This window comes from Arachis hypogaea, chromosome 19 (genome assembly GCF_003086295.3).
Source record: "Arachis hypogaea cultivar Tifrunner chromosome 19, arahy.Tifrunner.gnm2.J5K5, whole genome shotgun sequence".
Taxonomy (NCBI): Eukaryota; Viridiplantae; Streptophyta; class Magnoliopsida; order Fabales; family Fabaceae; genus Arachis; species Arachis hypogaea.
Genome location: NC_092054.1, coordinates 139,928,164 through 139,939,511, shown reverse-complemented (window position 1 = coordinate 139,939,511; position 11,348 = coordinate 139,928,164). Strand labels below are relative to the sequence as shown.

The window sequence follows — 11,348 nt, the reverse complement described above, 5'->3', positions numbered from 1 at the left end:
TTTGTATTAAATTTATATTTATTTTGTATGAAAATAAGTTTATTTTGTAATTAGAAAAAAAATTTTTTTACCTTACTGACGGATTTACAGACGAATTTTCTGTCTGTAATCAGAGTGTGAGATGATTTTCCAAAGTTCAAATTACAAACGGAAAATCTGTCGAAAAATCCGTCTGTAATTACAGACGAAAAATCCGTCGGTAACTGGTAAAAATCCGTCTGTAATTTTTTGACGAAAAAAAATCCGTCGGTAAATAATTTCCGACGGGGCTTTTACAGAGGGACAAAATCCGTCGGTAATTTCGTCGGTAACCAAAAATCCGTCTGTAATAAGGACTAAATCTGTCTGTAAATCTGTCTGTAATAACTAGTTTTCTAGTAGTGAACGACGAGAGAGTCGATATATAAAAAAAGTTTAAAGTGAGGTAGTGGAAGGGATAAAATGACAAATGAGTAATAACATAGATAAGAGTAGGGGTGTATGTTCATAGGTTAAGTCGGATCGGGTTTAACTTGATTTGAATCCGATTCTAAAAAGTTATTGGGTCTGTTTTGACTTTATTTAAAATAAAACGGATCGACACGATATAGAATTAGTATATATAAATTTATAAATTTTATATACTAAAATAATAAAATTTTATTTTTAAAAATTAAATTTAACAAATATTATATTATATTTATATTAAAATAAATTATTTTAAAATAAAAATAATACTATAAAAAATATTAATTAAAATATAAAAGTATAATATAATATTATTAATTTTATTTTAAATATATTTTTTTATTAAAAAATAATTTCGAATTGAATCGAGTAATCCAAATCATAATCTGAATCTAATCCAAATATAGCACCAAATAAAAATAACAAACCTAGATCGACAAAATATATCTTGAGTTTGAATTAAATTTTGAGTCAGGCCGAATCTTAAATTCTTTACAAGGAAGACAGTAAAAAAAAATAATAGAAAAAAAGAGTAAAATAAAAAGTGTAAATATAAAATTAAAAAAATATATATATTAATCTAAATATTATTTCATTAAATTTGTGTCTCTATTTTTTATTCTATTGCCCTCCCCTATTTCAAATATTCAAAATCTTTATTCCGTTTAGGAACACAAACTTTTGTCATTTCATGTTAAGACAAACCAAACACATCTTAAGTTGTGTTTAATTTGTTAGTTTAAATTTTAGAAACTTTAATTATTCATTTGTCATTCAATCATTGAACTTTTTTTAATTTTTTTTAATGTTTTCATAGTACATCATTTATTCCACGTTTATGTTGACAAAGATGCATGCTTATCTTGTAACTTTCCGTATAAATATTATAAAGCTAAATATGGTAGGTAAATGCTAAAGCAGAGTGAAATATGTCATTTTAATGATGGAATTTCCTTTCTATAATTGTTAATAAATCGGCAAACACGAGGAAGATCCGATCGTAATATTTGACGGATTTATCTTTAATAAACTTAAGTCTTTTTTGAACTTTTTTAATATATACAAAAAATAAATTACAAATATATCTCGTATGGAATTTAATAATAATTATTATTTTTTTATATATATCACATATTTTTTAAATATATTTATTGGAACTCTAATTTTATTTCTTGTTTTTGTAAACTCACCACACTTCAATCTATCCACAGACGTCAGCTACCACCACCTACTCGACTCTTATCTGGTCTTTGCTGTCGCCGTTCAGCCCATCCGTCGCCGTCGGTCTCAGTCTATCTTCCGGCGTCGTTCCTATGCTCTCTTTTCCCATCTCCTCTTCTCTCTTCCCTCATCGAGTCGTCGTCAGCGCCGTGGTGCTCCGTCTCTCCCTTCATCCTCTACTTCTAAAGTTCCAATAGAGCCTCAACCTCAGATATAAATTTTTTTCATTGATTTCATTTTTGTTGTTCCTTTTATGTTCTTGTGGTATAAATCTGCTTGAACTCATTCAGTTATTTTTTTTCTACTTAGTTTTTGTTTAGGTTTTCGTATTCTTTTCTTTCATTGATTTCATTCAATTATTTTTTTTTTGTTACTGTTATTTGGTTGTTTGAATTTTTTGGGTTCTATTTGTGAGGGTTAAAAAATTTTGGAATTTGTTTTTATGATTTTGATTTCAATTTCTGTGTGTATGATTCTATTCATAATGTTCTAGTTTTTATTTGTTCTATTTGTTATTTGTTACTGCTGTTTGATTTTTTTTAGTCTGTTTGCAAATTCAGAAATTAGTATTGTGATTCTGTTTGCAAATTTAGTAGACACTAATTAGTTTTTCTTATTTGATTATAAATTCTAACTAATTTGTGCTATTTTGCTGGGTAATTAACTTTAATCACCATAAATTGCAGGAAGCATCAAATAGTCTATGAAAATGGAAAACAACTGAAATCTGCATCTAATTTGCATCCCATATAATATATTTTAAATTAATATTTTGATTGAAGCTGTTCTGGAGTTTATTTTTGTGGGTTTTCACTACAATAAACACTGGAAGATAGCAGCGATTATGATATCGGTTTGGGCTTTGCTACAAAACGAACCAATATAGCGGTGGTTTGCTTCCCAACGGCTGCAAATCAAACCAAGAAGAGAGCCCTCCAAATGTCCTGTCACTCACTCGACCAGAAGTCAAGAGCTTTGAACTCTGAATCACTTCCTCTTTTCCAGCCCTAGCTTCTCTTCGACCACCCACGCAGCGCCATTTTTGCTCATCACAGTCCAGAGTCTCCATCAGAACCATAGAACCACCACTGTCTTCCACCTTCGCCGAACAACCATCGCAAAAATCTTTTCTCTCTTTCTCTTTCCCTGTCTCATGCCTTCTCTGTCTCGATGCCGGCTATCATCTAGCGTCACCGCGACCATCTTCTTCCCCTCCTTACAATCTCGCACTGTGGGCCTGTGGCTCTCTAGCTTGCCCATGCCTCCCTCATTCCCAGTCGCAAAATCAAAACAGAGCCACTCTAGTGTTAATTCGACTCAGGTTCTCAGATCACCTTTTGTTCTCTGTTTTAGTTAATTTAAGATTAGTTATATGTTGATTATAATGTTAATTTGATTTGGTTAGAATTATTTGCTGTTGTTAGTTGAGTTTAGGTTAGAATTAGGATTTTCTTATTAGAATTAATCTTAGTTTATACATAGTTAAACATATTGTTAAGAGCTTCTTGAGTTTGAATTTCAATTTGTTTGGATATTGACCGATGCTTTGCTGAATCACTGCGAAATGCTGTTGATTTTTCATGTCATTGGTGCTGAATTTTGAATTAGTGTTGTAAAGAATGCTTGTTAGTGCTATTTTGCGTTGTTTATGCTTTTGCATGCTAAGTGTTCGACAATATGCCAAGTGTTTTGAATATGTTTTAAAGTTCTGTGCAGATATGATTTATGATAAGGACACTATGGATGGTAATATTTGATCCATTTAGTACACCCAACCTAATGAGATATGGCTTGGTTGTTGTTGTATTGTTCTGGCAGGAGAAAATTTTGTATCTTGCAATATCATGCCACAGTTAGTCAATACTACGTAGGATGGAATAGGATGGAATCAATGTTGACTTTGTGCCGAAGATTTTGTATTACTTGATAAAAGCAATACTGTGTGTGATTTCGCCATAAAAGATATAGGTGCTAGACATGAGTAAATGAGACATCTACTTTAAAGTATCTTCTGCTTTTTTGGGCTTAAAATGGGAAAAATACTGAGCTGATTGTGTTTTCATTAGTCATGTCAATCTAGAACCAATCATATTTGTTTTTCTTTCTTCTCCAGTATGTGTGATCCTATCTTCACCATTGGTCAAGATCGTCAGTGCAATTTATGGCTTAAAGATCCAACTGTTGGCAATATTTTATGCAAGTTGAGAAACATCGAGGTAGAGGTTCCACTCTCTATTTTATGCAAGTTGAAGTGAAAAAGTTAAAATGGTTGGCAAGATAGCATAAATTAATTCATCAAATTTTAGCAAACAAAAATTTTTTCTTTAACATGTGTTCTTATTATTATTCTTATTGCCAACTCATGGCATAAATATTGGTAACTTTTTTTCCCTAAAAATTTTTTTATAGGAGAAAAAAGATTGTACTCAAGTATAATCATATTTTGCACTTAATGAGCAACATGACTATGTAGGTAGCAGAAGCGAGAAAGCAAGCTTCTATCATTGAATCATATCTTGAGCAAAGAGGAGTAGATTTTTCTGAAGGATACATATCTTATAAAGTTGTACTTCCTAATCCTAAATTATGGTATGATTTTGAATCTTATAATTGTTCCTATAAACTGTGTTAATATCTTCTAATATTTTCATATATAAGAGAAAAAAATTAGAGTTTGTAAAAACCAAAGACCCAAGTTTACTATTGTGAATCTTGATATGGTGGAATGGAATATTTTAAAGTCTATTATTTTCAATAATATGATATTATTGAAAGGGAAGAACAAAACATTGTTTTAATTTCTAAATGATGAGAATGAGGTATTAGATAATGATAAACATGATTCTAAAGAGCTAGAAGAAACACATGAGAACCTCATTAGCATTATTTAATGTTTCCAAATCAGGCTTCTTTGCTAATAAAATAAACTGCTTGGCTTGTCGGTTGGAACTAAAGGCTAATAAGTATGTGTTGGGTGAGTTTCTCGAATTTAAGGACAAGCAAAAAGATCTTCCGACTTTGAGTTAAATTAGAAGATCTAAAGTTGAAACATATTACAGTCCAAAAGACATGCATGTTTGGACTCGGTAATCTTTTGGAAATAAATTATAAATTATTCTTTTGCTTTCCAATGATATTTAGTTGTGTAAATAATCCCTTTCTCATACAAAATTTATGAATCAAAATAAAAAATTAGGGTTGTAAAATTTTGATGAGAGGGTAAGATTGACTTTCCTAATAGATTATTTATAAATACCATTAGGAGGCTTATTACTATTTATTAATGTTTATGTGTTTCTAGTTCCAACATTGTATTTCATTTGTAACATAGTCTAAATTGGTAGCTACCTATCTTTAGTGGGTGGAGGAAGCTTTCTTTACTTTCATTGTTATAATTTGCTATTTTGCTACCATATTAGAAGTAGATTTAATAATTATCATAATCACATTCAAGTCTCGTAAATCAATATCAAGATCTCTTCCTAACGGCCTAATAAAAAGTCTTAATCTCAGGCCGTAATGCTCATACCATATCATACAAAGCTGGAAAACCTCCACAGGAAGTAAGATTACTGCCTTCCCAGGCCTACAAGATTAGACGAAGCTAGCTGGTCACCTGCTTTCGGTAACTCATGCGAACTCTCTCCCCGTGTATACACAGACCACGACTAGAGCAAGCATCCTTGCACACTACTTAAGAAATTAGGATTATATATTCATCTTTTGAGATTGTTGAAGAGATGGAGGAGCCTGTGGAGGCAGAGAACTATGGTGGTGATGATGAGCCTTCAGTGATGAAAGCCATTATGAGAGAAAGTTCTCAGCTTCTCTCTATGCCTTCAATGGAATATATAATGCCGAATGCTTGAAGTTGAAGCTTCAGTCAAAGAACATAAAAGGTAAAACAAAAATTTCAGATCAAATTAGCAAGCTCAGGAAAGCTTCAGCAAGAACAAAAATGAGATTAATAACGGAGAAGAGGAAAAGATGAGATTTATTGTTTTGTTATTCCCTGGACCTACCTAATATTTTCTAACTTACAATTAATTTTATCATTTTAGTAACTTTGGTGCATTATTGCTGATATACGGTAATGAAAATAAGCAAATAATTTCTAGTGATTACGTTGTAGTATATTATATTTTGTTAGTGTATGATATTCATGCTTTGCAGGTTTGTATTGCTAATGAATTAAACCTAAAATTGCTTTAGTTAAGGTCTTTATGAATAATTATCAAGTTTTTTGCTGATATACTTATTTTGCTTTTTGGATTTTTGGTGCCATATAGTATATAAACTTCTATTCTACAGGATGAACTCCTGGATATTATATGTTTCTAAGAATTCTGATATGGTTGATACTTATTACTGTAAATGGTAGCTTGTGGCTTTTTGAACATTGTATATCAACATATGTATAGTTTCTTTGCTTTCATTTCCATATGCTGCATTTGTTCACTCTATTATTTTATACTATTTATTTAAAATTCATGCAGGAGAGGTTTTATTTTGGGGATGAGGTTCTACCCTTGTTTGAGACTGGTATTCTTCTCTTAAACTAACGGTTGAGTCAGCTTCCGGATGCTAATAATGTGAGTACTCCTGAGAGTTGTTGTATTTTATCCTGAATTTTTTTTATAATCTTATATAGCAGATTGTGGCAGTTTAAAACTGCCACAATTTTTTTAAAACCAACGTGCAAGATAGAGGCGATTTAAAACCGCCACAATTTTTTATAAAAACCTATTTACCAAGTAACGGCGGTTCTGCAACCGCCGCAAAATCAATTATCTGATTTGTTGCGGTTGTTGATAAACCCCAATTTTGTGGTTTATCTTGTGCTTAATTTAGGGGATTTTATCATCTTTTCTCACATTTATTCAATGAAATAGCATGGTTTTGTGAATTTCTCCTAATTTGTGTTTAAGAGTAAAAACATACTTTTTAGGCCCAAAAAATTGATAAATTTAATTCACTTTAATTCCATTCGATACCTTGATATATTTGTTAAGTGATTTTAGGTTTAGAAGGCAAAGATTGGGTTGAAGGAATGAAGAAAAGCATGCAAAGTGGGAGAACTCATGAAGAAATGAAGGAATTGCTAACCTGTCAATTCTGACCTCTTTGTACTAAATCGATCATAACTTGAGCAACAAAGGTCCAAATGAGGCGGTTTTAGTTGCGTTGGAAAGCTAACATCCGGAGCTTCAAAATGATATACATTTCATCAAAGTTGCCTTGCATTTAGGCAACGCGCATGCGTCGCCCATGCGTGTGTGAAGCAGGATCAGCGTGGGCCGTTTTAAGCAACTCGTGGCCAGTGATTTCTAGCTCATTTTGGGCCCAATCCAACTCATTTCTGATGCTATTGAACCCAAGGATTGAAGAGGGAATGAACCAAGTAGTCATAGTTTAGTTTTCATTATGTTTTAGAGTAGAATTCTAGAGAGAGAGGCTCTTTCCTCTCTCTAGATTTAGGGTAGAAATTAGGGTAAAGTTAGGTTAATCTCTCTCAAATTTATCTTTCAATTATTGTTTTGATTTAGTTTTCCCTTTTAATTCCTTGTTATTAACCTTTGCTCTTCTAGTTCTTGTTGTTAATTTCTCTTTCATGTCATTTTTATGTTTATGAACAATTGTTGGATCTCAATTTCTTTTGATGCAATTTTATATTTCTATGTCTCTTGATGTTTGCCTTACTTGCTATTGTTGATTTCTTACTTTTGTTAGTTATAGCTTTTATTAATTCTTGCATTTTATTATGTTTATTTTTATTGCACTCTAGGTGTTTGATAAAATGTTTCCACTAGTTTTTGTGTAGTTTTCTTGACTCTTGGCCTAGGCTAAGAGAATTGAGTAACTTTAAGTCATTGGATCTCAATGAATTGGTGATTTGAGAACCCTTAGTGGTCAATTTGATAACCATTGACTCTAGCCTACTACTAAGTCAATTAGTAGCTAGGTTAGGACTTATGGATTGATGTTGATCAAGCCTATTTGACATACTTAATGCATTGAGGTAGACATTATACTTACTTCAAGCATAGGAGTAGACTAAATAGGTTGGTCCCTCATAATTGTTAATATTTGGTTTGTAGACAAGGATGGTGATCTCAATTACCTATGTCTAGCCAAGAGTTCTTCCTTTCTTTTATTAATTCTTGTTATTTACATTTCTTGTTCCTTATTACAAAAATCCCAAAACATTCCTTCATAGCCAATAATAAAGCACTTCATTGTAATTCCTAGCGAGACGACCCGAGGTTTAAATGCTTCGGTTAACTTTCATTAGGATTTGTACTTGTGACAACCAAAATCTATTAAAATTTGAATTGAGCATTACTAGTTGGTTGGGAACTATACTATCAACGGAATTATTTTAAATGAAATTCCTAACCATACAATAATCCTCTTTCAAATTTTTGGCGCCGTTGCCGGGAAATTGCAATGGTGTTATATTATTGGCTATTGTAAATATGTGAATATGTTTGCCTTTTGCTTGTTTGTTAGTTTTTGTTAGGTTTAGGGCTTGTTGCTTATTTTTGTTAGCCTTTGTTTTCATTTTTCCTCATGAATTCTCACCCTTTTGGCTATGAGTGTGGTTACAACTATGTTGTAGGAGATGGAAGCTACAATGACAACATGCATCAAGGATGGAACAATCAAAGATGGGAGGAGCCTCAAAGAATTGATCAACCTTCTTGGCAACAACCTCCTCCGGTTTCTTATGGGTACAATCCAACTCCTAATGCATACCAATCTAATGTATGTTGTGACCCTCATTGTGATTGTCAACCACAACCACCACATATGTATGACCCCTTCCCTCAACATAGCACTCAACAACCCTACTCACAAGCCCCATACCACCAAACACCTCCATATGACCCTAATCCTTATCCACCATAACAACCACCTTGTGAACCATATGAATCATATATAGAACCATCCCAATTCCATCACCAAAACCCTCAAGAACCACCACCTCACTATTCTTACCAAGATGCACCTCCCATGTATGATAACTTTCAACCACAACCCTCCATGGAAGAATACTCATATCCATTGGTCCAAGAGCAATATGATCCTACTTATGTTAGTCAAGTAGAACAAGAGCTAATGAATCGCTTCATGGAAGTAATGGACCGGCCTCAAGCAATCATCCGTCAAAAAGAGCAAGAGGAAGCCCAAAAGACGTACGAAGATATCATGGCTAACCTTGCCAAAATTAAAGCCACATTGGACTCATGGGACTCATGCGACAAGCAAAACACCTCCATGGATGAATGTGAGAAATCAACTGAAGAGTGGAGTAGGAAGGAGATTTTAGAATCCCAACATGAGGATAAGGAGAGGGGGTATGTCTTGCAACAAGTGGAGGAGGAGGAGATTGTTGAAGAAGAAGAAGTGGTTGAAGAGCTAGAGGAAGTTGAACAAGAGGTGGATTTCAAGCCTGAGAACACTTCCACACCAAGTGATATTATTGATGATCTTGTGGAAGTTGTTGAACCTTCTTCTAATGAGCTTGAATTTGATGTTGATGAGGGTGTACAACCTCCAAAGCATATCATGATTGAGGACTTTGAAGAGGTTGATCAAGAGATGGATTCAATCATTGAGGAGTTCCTATCTATAATTGAATCATCTCCCATTGGACTTGACATTGAGATCAAAGAAGAAGATGCACAACCTCCCTTGCCCTTGGTAAGCAATTAAGAGGAGACTAAATTGGAAGAAAGCCACCAAGAGGATGAGGTTAAAATCTAGGAAGCTTGTAAAGAGGTAGAGGTAATCAAGGAAGAGTACAAGGGAGTGGAGCTTGCAAGATCATTGGAACCACGCCTTCCTAAGTCACCATCCTACACAACATTCAAGTGGGTAAAATTCTTATCCCTAAGCTTTACTTTCTCACTTGAATATGGTTTAATTGAAAATGATGGTCAACTTAGAGCTCTTTGTGGATTTAAGAGTAGGAGAGAGTTATGTAGTGGTTGGAAACATCACTCTAAGTTCATGATGGTTGCATGCTCAAAGTTGAATAGCAATGGTTGGTGTAGAACCAAATTACATGGGTCTAGGAAGTTGTTTGGAGGCTTCATTGAGAATTCGGCTTGTCTACCACCCAAGTAGAACCATGATGATCAATTAGAATATGGGTGTGAAAATAAGATATGGGATCCCGGATCACAACACGAAGACCAATTTTGGGAGCTCATATCTTGGGGAGAACTTCCCCCAAGCTTGGTGAAGATGGTTGGAAATTCTGACAACCAATTGAGGAGCAAGCATTCTTGGAGGTTCAAGGATGAGTACAAGCACAAGCCACCATAACAAGGAGCTTCCCAATAGTCTAACTTAGGGACTTAAACTAAAAGTGCTAGGTGAGAGACACCCTACCATGGTAAACTCTTTCCATTCTCTTGTATATATAATCAATGAATGAATTAGGTTGTCATTGTTAGGTAGTTTTCTTCTTCGCATATTCTTGTTTTAGTGTTTAGGTTGCTAGTTTGTTTGATTAGATTTCTTCCTCAAGTTGTAGAATAGTTGTTGTTAAATTGTATTTTGCTTGAAGTGTAAGTTTTTTTTTGTTTTGTATTTGAAAATTTTTCAAAAAAACTAAAAGATTTTTGTTAAATTTGAATTTTGGTTGCTTTAGAGTGCTTATAGGTTAGGAGAGTGCCCTGTTTCTGTTTTCTATGTAAAAAAAAGGGTCACCCCACGCTTAAGCGTGGGCGATACTTATGCGTTGTATGCCATATGAGGACTCCTGGTACAAAAACCAGAGAGTTGTACGGGAATTGTGTTGCCTTTGTGTGAATAGCACAATCTAGACCCACGCGTACACGTGGGCGACGCTTACGCATCACCTGCACTTTTTGCATTCCACGCGTACGCGTGGACGACGCTTACGCGTCGCTTGTACCTCCTGCAATCCACGCTTAAGCGTGGGCGACGCTTATGCGTTACCTCGCGCCCTGTTTCTTCTCCTTTCTTTTTCTTTCTTCTTCCTTCTTCTCTCCTTCTTCTTTCTTTCTAGCTTTCTTCTTTTCTCTTTGGTGTACGAAATTGTGATCATCAATGGCATCAACAACTTGGTATGCACAATTGTAATCTCTACTCTTTGTCATAACTCCGTACAACTAACCAGCAAGTTCACTGGGTCGTCCAAGTAATAAACCTTACATGAGTAAGGGTCGATCCCACGGAGATTGTCGGCTTGAAGCAAGCTATGGTCATCTTGTAAATCTCAGTCAGGCAGATTCAAATGGTTATGAAGAATTGATAATTAAAAGATGAATAAAATATAAAATAAGATAGAGATACTTATGTAATTCATTGGTGAGAATTTCAGATAAGCGTATGAAGATGCTTTGTTCCTCCTGAACTTCTGCTTTCCTATTGTCTTCATCCAATCATTCATACTCCTTTCCGTGGCAAGCTGTATGTTGGGTTTCACCGTTGTCAATGGCTACCTCCCGTCCTCTCAGTGAAAATGGTCCAAATGCACTGTCACCGCACGGCTAATCATCTGTCGGTTCTCGATCATGTTGGAATAGGATCCATTGATCCTTTTGCGTCTGTCACTACGCCTAACACTCGCGAGTTTGAAGCTCGTCACAGTCATCCCTTCCCAGATCCTACTCGAAATACCACAGACAAGGTTTAGACTTTCCGGA

At 34.3% G+C, this 11,348-nt stretch overlaps 1 long non-coding RNA gene across 2 annotated transcripts; it reads left to right on the top strand.

The window, feature by feature from the left end:
- Positions 1 to 1,597: 1,597 nt before the first annotated feature.
- LOC112775354 (uncharacterized) lies at positions 1,598 to 7,350 on the top strand. Of its 2 annotated transcripts, XR_011877958.1 has the most exons (7): positions 1,598 to 1,820; positions 2,355 to 2,989; positions 3,782 to 3,884; positions 4,142 to 4,257; positions 5,182 to 5,567; positions 6,165 to 6,260; positions 6,690 to 7,350. It is a non-coding gene; the product is annotated as an uncharacterized lncRNA (long non-coding RNA). The 2 variants fall into 2 exon arrangements; XR_003189521.3 differs by lacking the exon at positions 1,598 to 1,820 and having other exon boundaries at positions 1,852 to 2,989.
- Positions 7,351 to 11,348: the final 3,998 nt, after the last annotated feature.